Source organism: Thermobia domestica, chromosome 11 (genome assembly GCF_964235325.1).
Source record: "Thermobia domestica chromosome 11, izTheDome1.hap1.1, whole genome shotgun sequence".
NCBI classification, from domain to species: domain Eukaryota; kingdom Metazoa; phylum Arthropoda; class Insecta; order Zygentoma; family Lepismatidae; genus Thermobia; species Thermobia domestica.
The window spans coordinates 50,817,680-50,840,312 of NC_137464.1; positions in this window are offsets into that span (position 1 = coordinate 50,817,680).

Below are 22,633 nucleotides of genomic sequence, written 5' to 3' on the forward strand. Positions count from 1 at the left end.
ACTACACCCTTTCGAGACTAGACAACTTCGACTCTTGTCTCGGGGACACGGGGGATCAGTGATAGAGTGCTTACCTCTGGGCCGTGGGGTCCCTGTTTCGATCCCCGATCATGTAAGTTTTGTGATGGACAACATCGTGTCCGCGGGCTTTCTCACAGTACCCCCGTTTTCTTCCACATTATCATTCCACCGGTTCTCCCATCATCATTCACTTACCTTTATCCGTCTTCCTTAGCCTAAAGGACATAATTGTGGAACGATGTATGGAAGGATTTCGAGAACTCTTGTCTTGTATGCAACCCTACTTGGCGAGTGCCTAGACCATCATGCGAGATGAACCCTCAGAGTATACGGTGTTCCCTACTATATTATCTTGAATCCAAGAGAGCTTGAATATAGAACTACGCCATTATCCCAGTACAGGCGTATATTTTGAGTGCTAGACTCATTTTTGACTTACCAAATAACATAAACTTTTCATGTTCACGCGTTTCTTTGATTATCCTATTTTACCACTGGCGCAAATCCCTGTGGAATGAGAGGGACACATTCTCCTAATCTTGGAACTGGGAGACTATCCCCTCAATAATCCGATTTGACATGTAGTTTTTGCCTAAGTAGAAACATAAAAATTATAAATATGCATGTATCCAGATTTCAGAATTTGGTTCACTGCACTGATTTGTAATACTGATATGTACCACTACTTCATCTACATAGCCTGATACAAGACGTTCGTCTCAGAAATCAGATTCATCTACCGTAATATGAGTCTCTTCCCCCCTCTCCCTCCTACCCAGAAAACCTCAAATCCGCTCATCTCCCAATGTTGAATACAACTGCTTCCCTGATCCTCCACAGCATTGTTTTTAACTTCATAAATATTTTGAACATCATTTCTTAAAAAAAAAAAAAAAAAAAAAAAAGGAACAGTCCTACCCGTCACCATAATCTTGAAGACAGATTGCATCGCTGGTAGACTCATTTTTGATTTAGCAAATAACCAAAATTTTCGTGTGCACGTGTTTGTTCAACTGTTCTATTTTACTATTACTGTATTTATGTTACTTAAATCAATCCCACATACTCTAGATTTTGAGTGTGAAAACAGCAGTCTTTTTCTTTTAAAAAAATCAATGAGGGAGCACATGAAACTATCAGAATAAAAGCTAAAAAGAAAGAATTATTCCTAAATAATACTTCCGGTATTTTTATACTTTGTATTTCTCGTTCACACTAATCATTCAGGTGTCATGTTGTTCTGTCCGATAATCCTCCAGCACGTGTTAAGCACCTGTTTTTTTTTCTGTTTTAATCTTATCTCATCTTTACGCAGTAACTTTGCTAAAAGAAATATTTAGATTTGAGGAGAATCTAATAGTAATTATTTTCAAGACAATTGCAGTTTCTTTCAGGAAACCTTGATTTTTGTATATATCATTTCAGTGACCCTGAAATAAAATTTCCAATCATAGCCTATTTTCTTACTACGAGTATAATAATTACGAGATCTCTATTGGACTTCTACGACCTTCACAGATATTACTTTGCTGTAAACAAAGCTTCAGTATTTGTGCTTAATTGTAGTTTTCTGTATAAAATAGAAATAAATCTATAAGTTTTGTGAAAATATATATTTTTACTGAATATTAAAAAGGTTCCGTTTTTAAAAATACAAAGCTATATTTTAGCAAAGCCATATGTGGAGTTAACAATATTTAACCAGGTATAGAATCCCAAGTGCACCTAGGAATGCCTATGGTGCATGTGTGTTCAGAGGAAAGTATGCATACTACGAAAATGTCAATAAGGCAGATATGTTCAAACTAACTAACTAACTAACTCTATGGCCTATGGAACCCGGAGATTCAATGCCGCGTTCCCAAAAGCAAGCTCTCCACTGACTTCTATCCTTAGCCAATTGGATCCAGTTTCTACTTTGTATTCCTATCTCTGCGAGATCCATCTTACTATTGTCCTCCCACCTGCGCCTAGGATATATTCAAACCACAAAAATTATTGTCACTGAACTGTACGCTATACGACATTAAAACCAAAGAAGACATCAAACACTATAGTATTGGGAATTTATTTTGAAATTGAAATCGGAAATTGTTCTTGCTCTTATATTTAGTGTGATTTCAGTGTGATTTGAAGCATGTATAACAAGAGGTTTAAAGACTACGAATTTCAAAACTTTGACATTATATATCATACAAGTTCAACAAACTAAGTTTTATCTGGATCAAATTTGGCATTGTGGTAGAACTTGACCTGCTACATAAGCTTGTAAATATTATATTGCCAGATCTTTGGTTCCTAAGTAATACCTAAAATAAAAATCACACACTGAGGAAATCCGTTACAACGACAGCGGTATATTGTACAAATATATGGATCCGTAAGTTTACTATGGAAATCTGTAAGAAGCGTATGTTATGCATATATGCTACATATGTACTGCCTTTTTCCTGCTTAGATGTTACATCATGGCGCTGTAGGATGTCTGACATCTAACAGTCTTCCGTATATTACACATATATATGCAACATCCTGCATCAAACATATAATTGAGTTGAGTTGATTTTGAGTTTAATGTCCCATTCAGCAGCGAGGCTATATGAGACGTGGACCTACTGATTAACATGGAATCCGAACCACATGAGCTCCCGCCGGTCAAACATATAACTGAAAATGTACTTTTTATAATACTTTCCGTTTAAGTGTTCCATCTATACGTACTTTCCGTATGAAGGAAATAACTATATATATGCGGTAAGGATCTCTCATGGAGTATACAACATGTAGCTGAAGTACGTAATATAATACTTCACCTATATGTTGTATACTCCATGTGAGATCCTTACCGCATATATACAGTTATTGCGGTACATACAGTATCATACATTAAGGTTCATGACATTATTCTTTAATGCAAATGACTCTTCATTTATGCGTTGTGTGTGTGTGTGTGTGCGTTGTTCTAGTTGCATTATATCGCGATTGGACTTATAAGGCTCTATTGCAAAGCACATGTCTTTCTTGGATTTATGTGGTTTTCAGTATTCCTTTCGTCAAATATTTCTAATATTGAGATATTATCAAAATTCTTCATGCTATTCTGCAAAACAGGAGGTAATCGAGGTGAATTACTGGTCGACATTTAGCCGCTAGGACTCTTCTACAGAACAAGAATGGGTAAAATTGGCAACGTTTCATACTGATAGCGCATTCTGCTAAACAGGAAGCAACCCTTTAGTGCAGTATGCGTCTCTCGTTATAATAACTTCCCGGACATTTGAAATGTGATTTTTTTTTTAATTATGTAATATTGTTCAACGATAAGCTATAGTAGGTCTGTATCAATCAGTAAGTCATATCGAGCTAAAAATATTCATTTGTTTGAGAATAAATTCTCATGTGCAGGTTTCGAGAAAATCAAGAGAAACATTTTTGTGATGTTAAAATGTATGCCCTTTCTAGCCAATCAAATTTAGTTTTTGGTTTTTCTTCTGCTGGAAAAGATTTATTTATATATACACCTTTATTTGCATATTAAATATATACATCGTTACGTGCCAAATTATATGTATTATTATTTGGCTCTCAACAGTGACACATACTCCAAGCAATGAAACATATACTGCTTGTAAATAGCACGTAATAACGCATAATCTAATAAAAGTGTGCAAAAAAAAATGTTATTTACGGCATTTAAGATCTCAAAAGGGTGCACCATAAAAAGGAAATAATATTTAACTTTAGTATACTAAATGAAACTTTTCTCCAATGAGCTTGAAATGCCTACTTCATCCAACTCTCTAAACAAGATGCGTACGGTAACTGGAAAAGGGCTTCCGAGTTCTCCTTTTTTTAAGTAATTTAGACCAGATTAACATCCACGACTTTCTACCTTCATTGTGAGGACGTCGTTGAGAGCAAAGGGCTAGGAAAACTGTTTTCTGTTTTCCTAAGCACTCCTAAACAAGCATTACGCAATGAAGAGAATGGCCCGCTATCTTCTTCTACTGTTGAGAGTATTTCACCAATGAACGGCTTCTCATTTAGTCTTATCTGATGCACTTTCGCTAACGCAACGTGGAAGATGCTTCCAAAAAGAAAGAAGAAAAAAAGATTTAGGAAATGCAAAACATAGCATATTATCGGCGTATACGAGAGCTAACGCAGGGTTATCTATTTTTTTTTTTCGGCACTGAAGAAGAGTAATACTAATGATCGAAACGTCAAATTTTGTTCATTACTTGGGCTTTTCTCTTGCACTGAAATAACATTTCTTTTGTAAACTGGATTTGCTATACCATATAGTTAAAGATAGTATCACGGTTTAGAAGCGGCAGTAAAGGGAAGTATATTTGTATTGTCCTCCAGAAAAGATGGTAAGATGAGAAGTATAGATAACAAGCGGGCAAACATGGGTGTGGCTCTTTGCTTCACTATCCAGAGAATCAAACACATGTAATAATGTATTTCGTGTACGTAAAACGACTTATAAACATAGCACATAATAATTATGTTCTCTGTACCCAGAATGAAAGTATCGTAACATTTTTATTTCTCTATAGGGTTGGTCTTCTCACGCCTTTTTCAATAGAAGTTCTTACTTAATAGTGTCAGTTTTTATATAAGAAGATTGTTTTTTTCCTACAGCAGGTGTATAAATTAAACTTCCTTTAATATATATATACATGATGTGTCTCCTTGAATGTATGTCCATTCATGCATGTTTAAAGAAGCTTTTTGATGGTGTTACCTACCGCATTCATCTTTCACGAAGAGAAAAAGTGGGAGGAGGATGCAATTGGAGAATATGTATGTCAAAAGATAAGTAACGAATTGCCCACTAAACGTGAAACTAATGTTAATTCATCATGGCAATGTCTTAATCATGAACTGTTGTTTAGCTCTCATGGTCGCATACATACATATAAACATATATATCTATATATATATAAGAATTTGAATACTTGAATTAAAATATGGAAGACAGCTAAGAACCAGTTTTGTTTCCAAAGTAATTATTGACTACACAGAAAACAAATCGTCATTTTAATAATTTTTCATGACAGTTTGATCAACTACAGTCATTCCCTTTTGTGTGTTCTTGTCTAACTTCAAGATTTGTAAAACACAGTGGCCTAGATTGACTGTTTGTTTCGGGACAAGATTGAATTAAAATTATATTCAAATTTAAATAGTCTACTTTTGTGTATTATGTTGAGGAGCAGGTCCGGGGTTCCAACCTTTCTAGACCGACAATACACTTTACTGAACGCTGCTACATTGTGGTACAGTTGTTTATCTGTTATTCATAAGAAGCTGATGTAAATTGTATTAGTCTAATACAATAAGTTCCTATAAAATAGTGACTCTATACAGTACTGACAATTGTTATATACGTTGGAGTTGTTGATTGGTACAGTTTCTCTCAAAACTAATTATAACTAATTATTAAAACCCTTTGGGGATCCCATGGTACAATTTGTACCATACGGGGTGTTTCATGGTACATTGCGTTATAACTATTTGAGCTTTTTCATCCGGTTTTTTTTTTCTTTTTGTTTTTCTAGTCCAGAGGCATTGCAAAAGACATTACGGATGGTTTTACACCTTCCTGTGTCGAGACATAGGAGGTGATGACGTCATAAGTCTAAAATTTATATTTTCGTGTAATACTTTTTGGGTGGGTTTAAGTAAAGTATTTTTGGCGGGCTTATTTTTGCACGTAGAAGATTGAAATATTGCACAAACATGCAGTCCACCGAGTAGTATTTACCAGATTTTTTTCAGATTTCTGCGTTAAAACAGCGGGGGTGCAGGGGGGCTAAAAGTTGAAAAAAGGATATTTAGACCCAAAAAATCCCGTTTTTCCTCATTTTCCCGCCTTAGATATACGATGGAGACACGTGAGTCATACCGCCTGAAAGGCAGTTCTATTCTGAATAGAATGATGGGCGAAACATGACCCTAGGGTAATTAGGGATGTCTAAGGAATTTTTTTACCTGAGATCATGGTGTTTTACGGTAATTTGGGGCATGGTGGGAATTCCTGATAAAATTTCTCCCGCCCTTGTTATTCAAGATAGAAACTTGAAATTTGGCACACACATTCAGTTTACCAAGTACTATTTATCAGATTTCTTTTAGATGGCTACGTTCACTGAGGTTCGCTCCAGGGGGCCCAAAGTGAGAGAAAAAATTTCCCTCCAAAATTTTCCCTTTGACATCATTTTCTCCGCTCCTGGTATATGGTATGAGCATGCAGGTGGTATCATTTGAAAGCCAGCTTCATTCTGAAGAGAATGAGGTATGAACCATGATCCTAGGATAAATAGTGACGATGCAGTAGCTGCTTGACTGAAAGTCTAAAAAATAGCCCAAAAACCCCGGATCTCTTAAGGGTTAAGGGCGTGATGCTTCTTAAAAGCTAAAAATTTTGCGGAACAACCAATGAAACTGCACGATCAACCAGAATGTCGCGATACAATTGTTTAGAGCCACTGAACTAGATGGTGATTAACCTTCTTTTTATCACAAATTAGTTTCATTACACATCGCTTATATTATATTAAGTTAATGCTTTGTAACAAAGCCATTACAAATCAGTTTTTGAATATATAGTATCCCTGATTTTAATTTTCTCTCTGTATACCAGGTCCTTAATTTTTCATTTCTCAGCTTGCACTTTTAGAGGACCAGAGGACATCCCTATCCCTAATCTCATTCTACCGAATTCCTTGCCTTACTTCTGGTCACAACACTGCACAAAGTGGCCTCCAATATGTGTCGTCGTGTAAACTTGTTCCCTAGCAGTTAATTGTAAACATTTCCAACATCTCCAAATGTTAAACTTTGTTGTTCATCCTTATGTAAGAATAAATTGAAGTAATACGTAAATATTTTCATACCAAGATAATTGAAACGTGGAGAATTCAAAATTGTTTATAATTTTCTTAAATTGGAGTTCGGAGATTTTAGAAACGCAAACGCTTTCTATTACTGTGATAATTTTCTACACCTGTTTGAATTATGTATTGTTTAAATCAAATATGTGGTATCGATGACCCTATTTTATTATTTTACTTTTATTTTTAAATATTATAAACCAGTAATTTACATAGTATACGAGAAGTCCCCGTGCCTCTAGGTTTGAATATCAGGGAGAGCTGTGTGCCCTTGGCAGAGCCCTTCTAATTCAAGTGTATCCTCAGAAAATGTGTGAAACTTCCTTCGGTCCCAACCCTGCCATCCCCTTTGCTTTGGGGAAAGAAGTAGATTGCATTGCCAATTTGTCACTTAGTCATTTGATCTTAGCAAGTGAAAGTCGTAGCCTATTTAGAACGGCTACTAGACTGTGCACAGCAAATCATGGAAAATAATTCGGAATGACAACCCTGTCCGATCCAACTATTGAATATTATCGATCATAATAACTTGTTCCTCCTCTTTCGAGGGTGGTACGGAAAAATACACATCGACAGTAGCGCCAGTAGGGGCACACTTGAAATAGAAGCTCTAATGTAATTCTAGTTTGTGTATATATACTACATACTATCGTTGAGCAGTTACATATACAATCTATGTACCCAGTGGATACGTATGTGCTCGATCATGTTGTACACACAAGTATGTATGTCCCCATGTACTAATTGACATGTTGCGGAGCGTCTGAGGAGTTATCGTTCATGGTTCCTCCAAACTGATGCACAATTCTTCATCTTTCCTGTACCGACGATGAGAGATGTAACTTGATTATTCTCCACAATGATTTGTTTGGTTTTGAAAATTCCTGCGTTCGTGGAAACAATTCAATAGGAATGGAAATGTTGGAGGATTATGCTGATTGCAACGGACCTGGAAATTGTTCACACATCTGAACAACGAAATGGGTTGGTGTCCTAACTCCGTTGTACCCACGCACGGGCCGTGATTCCCTTCTGTTGCAGTTGAACTATTAACCAGCTTCCAACATGTGTAAAGAAAAATGTCTATTCATACATTTGTCAAAATATGTGATCCGAATAAGTATGGTGATGTCATTTCGGCACAAGTCATAACATGAGTCGATTCTTTTATCTCTTGCACATAATGAGGATTTTCCTTACATCAGGACATACCACACATTCACGTAAATAATAATAATAATAATAATAATAATAATAATAATAATAATAATAATAATAATAATAAATAAATTAATTAATTAATTAATGAGACTCATCCTTTGGAAATTGTGTAAGCAAAACATTAAAGACTGCAAGACGTTGTTTCACAGCACAAAGTCTAAATTAGTAAGGTGCACGCTCCAGTAAGAACCAAATTGAATTTTTAAGGAAGTAATTTGGAAATTTAGATATGTTTAACAGATTTATAAAATGAAAAATATTTTTTTTAATTTTGAGATATAATAATAGAAGAAAGTAAACAAATATTCTATTTTTTATTTCTAATAGAGACATTTATAAATTTGAATAAACATTGAAGAAATTTAATTCATGATTGTACAATTAAATTAGGTGTCTCTACACTGAGAAAAAAATGTATGTGGAATACGTAAAAACGTAGGTTACTTGTGTAAATGTTATAGTTTATGGTCTTAACCTACAGCAAACTTATAACAGGAAAAGTATATTTTATACGTACTTCTCTTATAAATGTTCTGAATAAGCGTACTTTCCATACGAAGGAATAAACTGCATATAGGCGTTCAGGATCTCACATACAGATGGACGTATGTAACATATGGCTGACGTATATAACATAAGTATACGTAGGTAATATCCGGAAGACTGTTCGATGTCAGACATCCTACAACGGCATGATGTAACATCTAAAGGCAGCACATATGTAGGATATGGATAACGAATACTAGTACTGATTTTTGTAGTAAACATCAGGATACCATATATTTGTACAATATACCGCTGTCTGGATAACGGATTTTTCTCATTGTACTTAGAAATCGCTTTCATTATCAAAGTAACATGAACTGCAACGACAGTTACAAAAAAATTCCAATATATAAAGAAATTGAATATAAAAAATGAAATACAGTTATAAAGTACTTCAGTTTAACGTACCACGTTTGTACCTGTTAGGCTAAGAGAGACGGTGATTAAGGTAAGTGAACGATGGTGGAAGAATTGGTGGAATGGGAGAGTAGGAGGAAACGGGAATATCCCAAGAAAACCCATGAACACAAAGTTGCCCACCGCAAACTTACTTGGAAGGGGATGTAACCAGGGACCCCACTCATCAGCGGTAAGTGCTCTACCACTGAGCTACCATGCCTCCTAGTTCTAAAATCGTAATTAATATATCATTACCATGCGTGTAACCTATCTAATGATTAATGCAGTAACATTTCCGTTGTTTTCAGGATATAGTTCATTAGAAACGTCCGTATATTTTCAAACAATACAATTTTGATTTGATTTTAGTTATTTTTGTTCTAAGTATTTTTTAGATGTTATTTTTGCTTTACTGTAATTATAAAGCAAAATTATCTTTAAAAAGATCTAAGGATCAGTCATCTGTAAGTTGTTTGTTTGATTACCTAACTAAGTGGAGTTTAAGACCCTTTCCAACCAGGCCCGTATCCAGGGGGGTCTAGGGGTGCCGCCCCCCCCTAAATTTTTGCTGGCCCCCTCTAAAATTTTCACGGTATGCTTGCAAATGAAATATAATATGGTGATGAACTATAATATTGTTGGATCGGCCCCCCCTAACTTCAGCCGGGCCCCCCCTAAATTTTTGGGATGGCTACCGGCCTGTTTCCAACACGAAATATAAAAGAAATAAGAGTTAGGGCTTACAGTAGGATATGAATTACTGCTCGAATTTGTACCCGAAGCAAGTACCATAGTGAACATCTATCCAATCTTATACCTTAGTAACTTACCTACTAAATGACACAATCTTCAAGTATACCTATAGCCTAATAACACCATATATTTCATACAATATTATTATTATTAATATTAATATTATTATTATTATTATTATTATTATTATTATTATTAATAATAATAATAATAATAATAATAATAATAATAATAATAATAATAATAATAATAATAATAATAATAATAATAATAATAATATAAAGAACAGCTAGAGCTCATTCGTGGCCTAGTGGTTAGCGGAGAGGGTTCGATTCCCAGCGATAGCTCATGTGGTTCGGATACCACATTAATCAGTAGGTCCTGTCTCATATGGCCTCGCTGCTCAAAATCAACTCAACACAAAGAACAGCTAATAGAGAACTTTGAAAGAAGAATTCTTCGTAAAATATTTGGAACAACGAAAGTGAAAAATAATAAAAGTAGAAGTAAATACAAACATGATCTACTTGAACTGTACAAGAGTGAAGATATATTTACATATGTACGAATAAACCGGTTGCGATGGCTCAGTCACCTATGCAGAATGCCAGTAGAAAAAGTAGCTAAAAGTATCTTTGAAGAGAAAGTGGAGAGCAACAGAAGCCGAAGAAGACCGAATAGCATATGATGCTATTCAGTCTTTTTGTTCACCTCAATCATAGGGTGGTGGGTAACATGGACATTTTGAAACTTTTCTCTTCCTTGGAAGAGCTGTTTTGTATTTTGATAAGGTCTCTTCTTCGTAACTGTATCTAGATATTCTATTCTTGTTCTTCCTCTTCCTGGTTTTCCTTCAGTCTTTCCCTCTATCAACATGGTGATCCAATCGGAGTGGCGAATAAGATGGCCAAGCATGCTATTTCTTCTGTTTCCTATTATCTTCATGAACTGTCGCCCTTCATTAGCTTCCTTTAGTACGTCTTCGTTCCTTTTCCTTTCGATCCATATGCGCAGCATTCTGCCAACACCACATTTCAAATGCTTCCAGTTTGGATATTTCAGCTTTTCTCAATGTCCATGTCTCTGATCCGAAAATCGCCAAGTTCCATACCAGGGTCTTAATAAATCGTTTTCGAAAGTGCAACGACACATTTCTTGATGTTAGCCGTCCTCTTTTCTTATTAAATGCTTGTTTAGCCTGTACTAATCTGGAACTTACGTCTTTTTCACTTCTCCCGTCCGAGGATACTAGACTTCCTAAATAGGGGAACGTCTTTCTCTCTCTCTAGCCATACGTTTGCCTCTTCCTGTCCTGCTCTTGTGCACTTTTTCACTTTGGTTTTCTTCTTACTTATCTTCATTTTGCATGTTTTTTTTCTTTCAGTTGGTCGTTCAATTTTGAAACTGCTTCCTGTAAGTTCTTTTCGCTCTCCGCTATCAGTACTATGTCATCAACGAACCTTATTGTGCTGAAAACCTGGCCATTTACTTTAACGCCTTTCTCATTTTTATCAAAGAATTCTTTCATGGCCTCTTCTATACCGACATTGAACAGGAGAGGTGAAAGTTCACATCCGTGCCTTACTCCTTCACATATTCTTGCTTCCTTCTGATCTCTCCCTATAACAACTGTCTGGTTCGTGTAAAGTTGGTATATTATTCTGTATCTGTAATCCCCCTTCAGATTTTCAGCGCTCTGAACATATTATTCCAACTACATTGTCAAAAGCACTTTTCTATCTACATCTACAAATGCTATTGCAAATGTTTTTTTATTCGGATGTGCTGTTCCATGATCAACCGTAGGCTCAGTATTGTTTCCCTTGTTCCCTTTTTTCTCCTTAATCCAAACCGCGATAGCTGTTCTTCAATTTTCCCTTCGATTCGTTGTGCGATAATTTTGAACAGATTTTTGATGCATGAGGAAGCAAACTTATCGTTCTGTATTCTTTGCATTTCCGTGCGCCTTTTCTTTTCGGGGTAGGTACCAATATACTTTTCTCGAAGTCTCTTAGTATTTTTCCCAAGATGTATATTTCATTAATGAGATTAAATAGTTTCTTCTTTGTTGCTATTCCGAGATTCTTAATCACTTCTGTTGGTATTTGATCTATTCCTCGGGCTTTACCATGTTGCATTTTCTCCAAAGCATTGACAATTCGCACTGTAAAATTGATGGCCATAATTCTTTTCATCAACGTCTTCTTCCTCATCTATCTCTTCCTCGTTCACTCTGTCTCCTTTGTAAAGTTCTTCAATGTATTCCTTCCATCTTCTTGTTATTTACTCCTCATCTATTAGCGTTGTCCTATCCTTGTCTATGATAGTGTCTGTGTGTTTCTTTTTCTCACCTGATTTCTAACCTTCCTATATACATACCCCTTCTGTGTTGCCTTTAAGTATATTTTCTTCAATTTCCTTGCACAAGTTGTTTATCCAATTTTCTCTTGTCCTCTTTACTTCTCTGTTGATTTGATTTCTGCACCTTCTGTATTCCTCTTCTTTGTTTGTTATTTTGAACTGTCTTCTTTTCTCAATCATTTCCAATATTTCTACTGTTATCCAGAATTTATATGGGGTTCTCGAGTGTCTTCCTATGTGCTCGTCGGTTACTTTTATAATTCCTGCTTTCATGACTTCCCATTTCGAGTTGATGTCAACACCCGCTAAAGCTACCTTAGATGCCTCTTTGTTCGTCGCCGTTGCAAATTCCCTTTTCATGTTTCTATCTCTTCTTAGGTTGATTGTATTTCATCTTTTGTTTTGTGCTACACCCTTTTCTTCTTTAGTAGAAGTTCGATCTTTAACCAAACTATTATTGTCTGAGTCAACGTCTGCACCTGAGTAACTCTTACTGTTTTTCATTTGATTTCTAAGTGCTTGTCAGACCAGTATATAGTCTATTTGGTATTTTTCTTTGTCTACTGGTCTTGTCCATGTCTATCTTCTTCTTAGTGGTTTATCGAAGAGCGTATTTGTTAGAGTGAGATCATGACTTTTGCAGAACTCAATTAATCATGCACTTCTCGTATTCCTTTCTTCTATACCGAAATTCCCAGTGACTTCTTTTCTTTACCTTCGTCAACTACTGCGTTCCAGTCACTCATGATGATAAAGTTGTCCTGATGTTGAATTTTCATCAATACTTCTTCTATTTACTCATAGGTTCCTTTTGCTTCCTCATCTACGTAGCTTGATGTAGGCATATATACTTGGATTATTGTCATATTCCTCGGTTCGGTTGCTATCTTCAACATTACTATTCTTTCATTGTATCTCCAGCTGCCTATAATTTTCTGTCCTATCTTCTTATTCAACATAAAACCGACTTCTGCTGTATCGTTTACAGCTTCCGAATAAATCATTCTGAAGTCCATGCTCCACATGTCTCCTTCATCAGGCCACAGGGGATATTAGGGAACTGACTCGAAACTGATAATTTTTAGCGGCAGACAGACGACTATGGTAGCAGATCCTTACTGAAGCCAAGGCTCAGCTAAGAGGTGTAGAGCAGTGAAAGAAAAACTAATAACGTAAGGAGGAAAGATTATTTTAAAAGGAAAAAATGGTGAAGATTATTTTAAGGCTAAAAATAAAGGGTAAAGTTTTATTGCTTGAAGAAACAAGTAGAAAAGTAAAAATTAGTCGCAAATTCTTTACTAAGAGCTCTTTTGCATATGTTTAAAAAAATAGAACTTCATAAGATCACGAAGAAGGAATCAGACCCAGTGAGTACGCCTCTGCTCGTATCAAACAAATTTTGTATTAATGGATTTTAAGGAAACTATTTATAGTCATCCCACATTTAAATCTAACATTAATGACGCGTAATGGAATTATCATAAGCAATAAAGTTAATCCTCTGAAAGCCAAAAAAAAAAAACATTAATTACATTAGAAACAAAATGCTCACAGTTAATGTGATTTATTTCATCGACAATGTGGTCAAGACAGTTTTAAGAATCGAATATAGAACATATCACAACATAATATGAGAGCTCATTCCTGAGTGATCAAAATATTGATTCTGGGAAAAAAGAAAGAAAGAAAACATCATATGTGGGGAGAATCATAAAAATTTAATTTAATAATTCATTGATTGATGGTAAAGCTGTGCGCTGTCAGACAGTCCAATTTAATGTCACAAAATAATTAATGTTACACGTTGATCTGTTACGAATTTAGAAGACAAGCGACAACCACAGTAAAAGCTATGTCTTGTCATTACGGCCTGCGAGAGTCAACATAATACACATATGATAGGAAGAGATTCCACAAGCCGACATACACAATACGTCCACGAAACTCATTCGATCAATAATTTTTAATATACAATAAAAGTTAAAGGGAATATTTTACGTGCAGAAAGTGTGGAATACTTCAAATTGATAGTTGAATCCATCTAATTAATAATTGAACTCTAATAAACAATAAGTGAAGTTAAAGTCTAATATAAATAATTGATAGCTGAACTCTAATATACAATAATTGGTAGTCAAACTCAAATATACAATGATTGATAGTTAACCTCTAGTTTACAATAATTGATAGTTGAACTCTAATACACAACAATTAAAAGTTAAACTCTAATATACAATAATTGATAGTTGAACCCTAATATACAGGGTGGCACAAAAGTAGGTATAGAGTACGATACTGATCAGCTCATTGCATTTTATATCATTTTTTATTGTTATCCATCAGATAGACATTAGTTTCTCTATTATTTAAGCTCGGGAGAGCTGAAGCAAATAAACTAGAATTTTATACTTGATCAATGCAGGAGTGTATACCTACTTTTGAGCCACCCTGTATAATAATTGATAGTTGAGCTCTAATATACAATAATTGATGGTTTAATTCTAATATGCAATAATTGATAGTTGAACTCTAATAGTTATACAATAATTTATAGTTGAATTCTAATGTGCAATTATTGATAGTTGAACTCTAATATACGACAATTGATAGTTTTCCGTGTTAAATACGGTATTTTTAGCCAGGGCTAGTAGCGTGATCCTTTACTTGAGCTCTCTTGAAGGCAGGATAAGTGTAGTAGGGAAAGGCCTGTATTATGAAGATTGCGTAGTTTCATGATGATTCGTGTACCCCTCAACTGGACTTGATTCAAGCTCCGGTTGTGAATCCGTTGCTCGTCTAAATACTAGACCCCATGCTTTATAACCTTTATATTACATAAGGACGCAGAAACCTCTAATATTCAAATGAGATTTCGCTCCAATAATTTACTCTTCGGGCATACACATGGAAAACTGCGAAAAGTTAAAAAATAAGACCGAAAATTTTCAACATATGAGTCTGAAGAAGAATGGAGAAAGTTGGCTGGGTCGAGCAAAAAAGTTTAACTGTAAGAAATAAATCAGATCTCAAAGAGAAGAAGAAATAGATGTGTCAAAGTGTATACCACGTGAAGGAGTTTGGTGTCTGTGACGCAATATTTTCTTAAGTACTATTGAAACCAGAAGTGGTACCGGTACTAGATTTCTACCGCTTTCTATTATATTAAAGAGATTAGAGTAGAAATTGAATTTATTCTTGGGACGCTTAATTGATTACAGAAAACTGCTTCACGCTATCTATTACAATATTTATTATATAGCAATGAACATTATAACCGGAAATGGTTGATTTATGTCATTTCCGGGTTGAATAAGAGATTAAGAGAGAGAGAGAGAGAGAGAGAGAGAGAGAGAGAGATGGTGCATATGGCATTGTTAGAACATTACATCAATACAAAAACCCATTTCCTTCCTGAGCTCCTCTGTGGCTAAGCGGTTAGCGTACGCGCCTTTGGCGCGGGAGACCCGGGTTCGATTCCCGGCGGGAGCTCATGTGGTTCGGATTCCACGTTAATCAGTAGGTCCACGTCTCATATAGCCTCGCTGCTGAAAAGGGACGTTAAAATCAACTCAACCATTTTCTTCCTGTCTCTTATCGTTTTTGCTCCATGTAGGTCTATATTGAAACCGGAAGCTATAGTAGATTTCAACCACTTCCGGTTTTTGTAAAAGAGGAAAAGATGAAGATTAAATGTGTTCTTGAAAAGCTCAATCGATTGCGGAAAACTTTTTCTCGCTATCTATTACCTCTTTCACTCTATGATGATTAAACATAAAAACCGGAAATGGTTAACTTCTTCCACTTCCGGTATAAATATCACTATCGTCAACGAATTTATTTCCTTAATCTTTTTCACTCTACGTTTTGGGTAAATTTGATAATGAGCCTTCAAATGGCTTTTAGTTAATTAAAAACGAGAAATGAGTGTACATACAGTATCACGTATCTGTTGCTAGAACGGATTCATTATTAACGTTTATTTCAAGGGAAAAAAATAATTTCGCTTTATGAACAGTACTACGAAACAGATTATGTTCATAACCTGTGGGTTCATTGTATCTCTTTAATTTATTCAATGGAAAACATAACCATTGTAACTTCCACACGTAGCTGTCTACTTGCAAATTTATCGGAATTAAAATATTCTGTAAACACATTACACTCCCCTTTAAGTTTTCATATCGAAATTTGTATGTCAATTAACATGTCTAAATGTTTGATAATAATTCTCTTAAAATTTATTAAATTTTGATAAAATTTGATATATGTCTTCTTCCAATTTCCAGAAATAAGCTTGTTCTTTAAGGTTGCAACCCATAATGAATACATTGGTAAAATAGATTCAAATCCATCCTAAGCTGCATATTGTAGGTGTAAACATATGTATCTAAAATAATTTTGTAAAGTTAGTATAAGCTTCGTAAAAATTATTCGAGTTTGGATAAATATAGTGCATTCTTTCTTTTGGACATTCTAATGATTCCTATAACTTGGGATTAAACTCTGCCAAACTGTTTTGCCTAATTTAAAGAAAAAAAAACATGTTCAATGATTATCATCGATAAACAATATTTGATTTTCTTAATATTGCATTTATTTTCTTTGAGGCTTTCCAATCATCCTTTTTGCATGAAATTCAAATCAGCAACGAATGAATAAAGGGATAAATTAACCTTTATCCCGATTTCATATATTATATTTTGTCACAATATTCCCCAGATTTTTGAGACTTCGCTAGTCGGATTTAAAATCAATCGAAAATGAAAAACAAACTTAACTTTTTTCCTATCCTTTTCTTTTTTTTCTTTTTTTATGTGTTTCAACGTAATTTTGTAAAATGTGAAATTCCTCAATTTTAATGAATTATGGTGTGTGTATTTATTGAGGCTTACTCACAATCTATACAGATTTCGGTTGACGTTAGTCAGAAATGCAGACTCATACTATCCCATCTCCCGCTATGATTAAAATAATATGATCGACTGTAAGTTCCGTAAAAACAAAAATCAAATTATGTAAAACGTGGAGTAAATTGTTCTAAGGATTTCTAATCGTTTCTAGTACTGCTTGCACTTAAAATAGGTCCATCGTTAGGAGGTAAATCCTTCTCCCTGGAAACATAGTAAAAATACTCTGAAGTTATAAAACATAATGGGCCCTATGCAGGGCCGTTGTTCGCGTTGTATTAAGAACCTGACGAACGGGTGATGTTAACTTTTTTATTTAGAAACACGTTTCGTGAAATTAACAATGTTTTATATCGAAGAAGGCCAGTCACAACTTCTCCACAAGGTTGTCCAAACACAATTGGAGAAATCAATTGAAGCAAGAATATTGCTCTAAACGTGCTTGCACAACCCTGCAGAGAAATCAAGCCTGGCCTTTTTCGACATAAATCGTTAATTTCACGAACATGTTTCTATAAAAGATAAATACGGAAGTTAAGATCACCCGTTAGTCAAGCTTCTAATAGAACACTAGAAATGAGTCTGCATAGTTCGCAACGTGTTTTGTTCGAGATTAGAGGTATGCTCATACAGTTGAAACAATTGAGGAGGAAGAGGGAGAGTCTATAGCTTCTAGAATGCACATCACTAATTGACGTTCATGTAACATAAGCTAGTTTCAATAAATACAATAAACATCATCAGCCATTTTGTCAAGACACTGAGCAACATTAGTAATCAATTTGATATTCTCTCAACAGGGCTACTCATAAGAGGGCAGCTACTCCAACAAATAATACAAGGCTGTGAATTTGTCCCGCCCACCTAACGAATTTTTCTCTTTCTTATCTACATCGTTAGTTTATCATTAGTTTACGTTACTTTTGCTAAAATTATCGTTAGTTTCGCAAAATAAAGTTTTTATTCAACAAATAAATGGGCAGGCCAACTTCACGGTTCCCCGCCCACAAACGAATTTCAAAATTTTTCATATCACATCGTTAGTTTATCGTTAGTTTACGTTAGTTTTGCTAAAAAAACTATCGTTAGTTTCGCAAAAATAACGATTTTATTCGAGAAATAAAGTTTCCCGCCAACTGTGAATTACCTCGCCCATATTGAATTCTCATGAAATTCCAACTCATATCGTTAGTTTATCGTTAATTTACGTTAGTTTTGCTAAAACTAACGTTAGTTTCGCAAAAATAACGATTTTATTCAAGAAATGAAGTTTCCCGCCAACTGTGAATTAGCCAATCCATATTGAATTCCCTTAAACTTTCAACTCATATCGTTAGTTTAACGTTAGTTTACGCTAGTTTTGCTAAAATTAACGTTTGTTTTGCAAAAATAACGATTTTATTCGCGAAATTAAACTTCCCGCCAAATGTAAACCCTAACAGCACATTTACATAACATGCATACGTAAGAAGTATATAAGGCGCATAGTGGACACATTTTCATGTACCTGAGGGAACATGATAGCCGTATGCCTGCTATGTAATTGTGTTTACATTTGGCGGGAACTTATTTCTCGAATAAAATCGTTATTTTTGCAAAACAAACGTTAATTTTAGCAAAACTAACGTAAACTAACGAAAAGAGTTGGAATTTTATGAGAATTCAATATGGGCGGGCTAATTCACAGTTGGCGGGAAACTTTATTTCTTTTATAAAATCGTAATTTTTGCGAAACTGACGTTAGTTTTAGCAAAACTAATGTAAACTAACGATAAACTAACGATGTGATATGAAAAACTTTTGAAATTCGTTTGTGGGCGGGGAACCGTGAAGTTGGCCTGCCCATTTATTTGTTGAATAAAAATTTTATTTTTTCGAAACTAACGATAATTTTAGCAAAACTAACGTAAACTAACTATAAACTAACAATGTAGATAAAAAAAAGAAAAAATCGTTAGGTGGGCGGGACAACTTCACAGACGTAAATAATACAGTACATTTTTTTTATAATTTTTCTTCAACCAATTATGATTCTTTTACAGTTTGAAATTCCCTCGACTTGTCTGGAAGCCCATGAAATTACTTGGCCGCCCGTACTCCCGAATAAAACGAAACAATCCAAACAACGTATAAAATAATCATGACAATTCAATATTATGATCACATGGTCAAATATGTTTTAAATATACTGTGTGTATACCTATATTTTCTATGATTGCTTTTGTTTCGGCGAAAAAAAAAAAGTGGAAATAAAAAGCGTGTGAAGTATAAAATGAATAGATTCTAATAATTTAATACTTTATGCATGAATCATCAATTTACTGATTTATAATTTAGTTTTATTGTTATTAAATTGAACAATTTTTAACGTTATTTCCTAGTTTTAGTGATCAATAATAAGCTTCTCTTTGTGATTGGCGTAATGGAAGTCGCTAAATAACAACGTTACAGTATATGTATTTTGTTTTGTGTACCTATTCACGTGGAACATTTTCAGGAAAAATTAGTTTACCTCACATTTTTAATCTCTATTTTCCTTGTATGTTGAAGTTCTCACCTATTTGTCTAGAAGAGTAGGCAGAGGCACTATATATGTATAATAGGGTTAGGATGACTAATAGATTTCCAATATTTACATAAGGGACTGAAAACTATGCAACTGTGAACTAAGATTATATTAATACTTGCAGGTACCACCTATATAGATGGTGATTTATCAAATAGTTTGTGGGACTTTTTCTTCCGGACGGACGGATGCACAGACCAAACTCCTTAAAGCCGATTGTGAGTAACAGAGACCATTTTATTCATATATTTATGTACACATGCCAATTAATACTTCTTCAATAATGACAACATTCAGATATTCACTTTGAATAATCAATTATACATCTTCGATTTTGACAAACATCATGGACTGTAGCTGGCAGATGGACTAGTAAGTACAAACCTTTCAATTTTATCCTCTTGGATACTATGGCAAGAAACTTATTAATTTGTCTTTTTTTTTGTTTTATTTTAATTTAAAAAGTAACTAAATACAATTAAACACAAAGTTTGAGCAAGGGTGGGGCAAAAAATATATCAGCATAATATTACATTATACCGTATTTGTCTCTGTATAGTTGCTCGTAAATTTTTTCTCCCTTGCTATTTTTAATCTTGCGTTTCAATTAAAATGTAGCGAGAAACGGGTTTCAGATTCCGAAAAATAGATTCCGTCTCTTTCATTAAGCCTCTATTGAAACTGAAAGTGAAAGAAAAAAGTGTATTCCTTTCGCTTTCAGAGTTGAATTTTGTAACAAAAACTATAATAGATAGCCACAGACTGCTTTTAGGAATCAATTCAACGTCTCAAGAAGTCATTCCTCACCAATTTATTGCTATACTACAGGTATAACCGACAGTAATCTAAAATCAACTGTTTTCGATTTCAACGTTTTCGTCGCCAGAAAATACAAACGGTAATATATACCGAGAAATGGCTTATTGAAATCGATCCATTGTCCCAAGTATAAGTTCTACTTCCTCCGTTAAGCCTCAAGTAAAACCGGAAGGCGTAGAAACTACCCGTTCCTAGCTTCAACTTTAATAGCTTCTGCATCCGTAATACTATACTAAAACCGGAAATGGTACCAATTTACTTGTGCTTCCTGTTTCAATACTAATTTGCATAGAGCCAAACCGGTAAGAGATTTTTGAGAAGCAATTTTAACGAATAAATTAAGTATCCAAAGAATAGGTTTCATTACCTCCGCTCTGAAAATGGTAAAAAATAATCTATTTCCGGTTTCAACATTTATCATCATAGTACAAAGACGGCAACAAATAGTGAAAAACTTTTTTCTTTCATTGTTTCATTGTTTCTTTTTTTAAAAAATGATGGCATCCTTTTAAGTATCTATAGAGCATCTTTTTATTGCAACCGGAAGTTGTAAGTTTATTGTGACGTTGAATTCTGATAGTATGGAAGACTACTGTTGTTCCACAACTGTGAAACATTACTCACTTTCTTAAAATTAAAAATATGTTAACACTAATCTATGTTAACACTAATCCAATATAATGCTAATTAATCAAAATTTAACATTAATCTAAACTAATATATGTTAACACAGGGATGCAAATAACCACTCGCCCACTTGCCCGGAGTGAGTGGCTCATCCGTGCAGGCGAGTATTTAATAACGTACCGAAGGTAAGTGAATGATTTCTATTGTGAGATGCGTGCTAGTAGCTTTTTTCTTGTGTTGTGAGGTGCAGGTAGCCAGAGCCGAAACTACTGTTACCTAAGAACACCAACACAAATAAAATAAAATAAAATGAAGTGGAGTGGCTGGGAATATTTAAATCAACTGAGACATTTGCATGAAATGCAAATTACAAAAACAAGTGAAATATGATTTCTTCCCTCTTGGAGATAAAGAACTCTCCTGCAAGAGCCGCCACTCCCTTATAAAGTCGGTAGAGCAATATTATTTAGTAAATGGAACAGCAGATCTCAGGGTCATCTGCATAACAGCCATGCTCAAAGATGCTACGATAGTGAGTCAGTTTTACTTTCCAAAATAGGTTAAAAGAAAAAAAATCTAATATTAAAGTTTACAGGTAGCAGCCTGTACTTGAGCTCACTATCTCATGGCTGTTATATGGTTCCTTGGGCAGAATACTCTCTCTGAGGCCCCATTCAGAGAGCTGGTCAAACATACGTAAACAAGGGAGAAATGCCTCCTTGTATCACTCTCCTGAAAACAAACATTTATTAGTGCAGGTACTCACCCTACAGCAAGTCAAGTAGACATGGATTCTGGTAAGAGATGGTAGTTTTATTTTCCTCGTAACCAGGAACATAGGATGCAACTTATGAGGAAACCACACTTCAATACACTGATATCTTATAACCTTTCCCGTAGTGCACTACCACACACACTTTCATATATACATATTGATATATATAGATATCTTTATATCACTGATTCATTTTATAACCAAAATAACAAAAAGGGAGGGGAGGACTAAATTTATGATAAAGGTCTGTCTGACCTTTTTAAATAAAAATAAAAAAAAAACAAATAATTACAACTTTCTTATCTCCTCATTCTTAGTAAGTTTATAGTCTCTAAACAGTTTAGAGAGGAGAGAAATTTATCACATTCAATATCATATTTCGTTGAATAGGTATATACACACACAGACTGAAACTTATAAACTTCTTAATAATTTTAATGCACTGTTCTCGTTGAATTTCACTGAGTCCTCCTGTATTCTCATTCCACTGCGAAGGGAAATGTTCCAAATAAGATAGGTAACACTGGATACTGACGATTCTTTAGTAGACTTGTAGTGTCTCTTCTAAAACAAGCAAATTAAATTGCTTTTATCCTTGTTCACAATGTCCAAGGTTAGGCACGGCGTAAAAGCGTTACCGGCCAATGTTTATATCTCCCCTGGAGATATTATGTGTTATGTATTCCTCCCATACTGGAAGAGGTAGGTTTTCCCCTACTAAAAAGTGGGTTGTTCG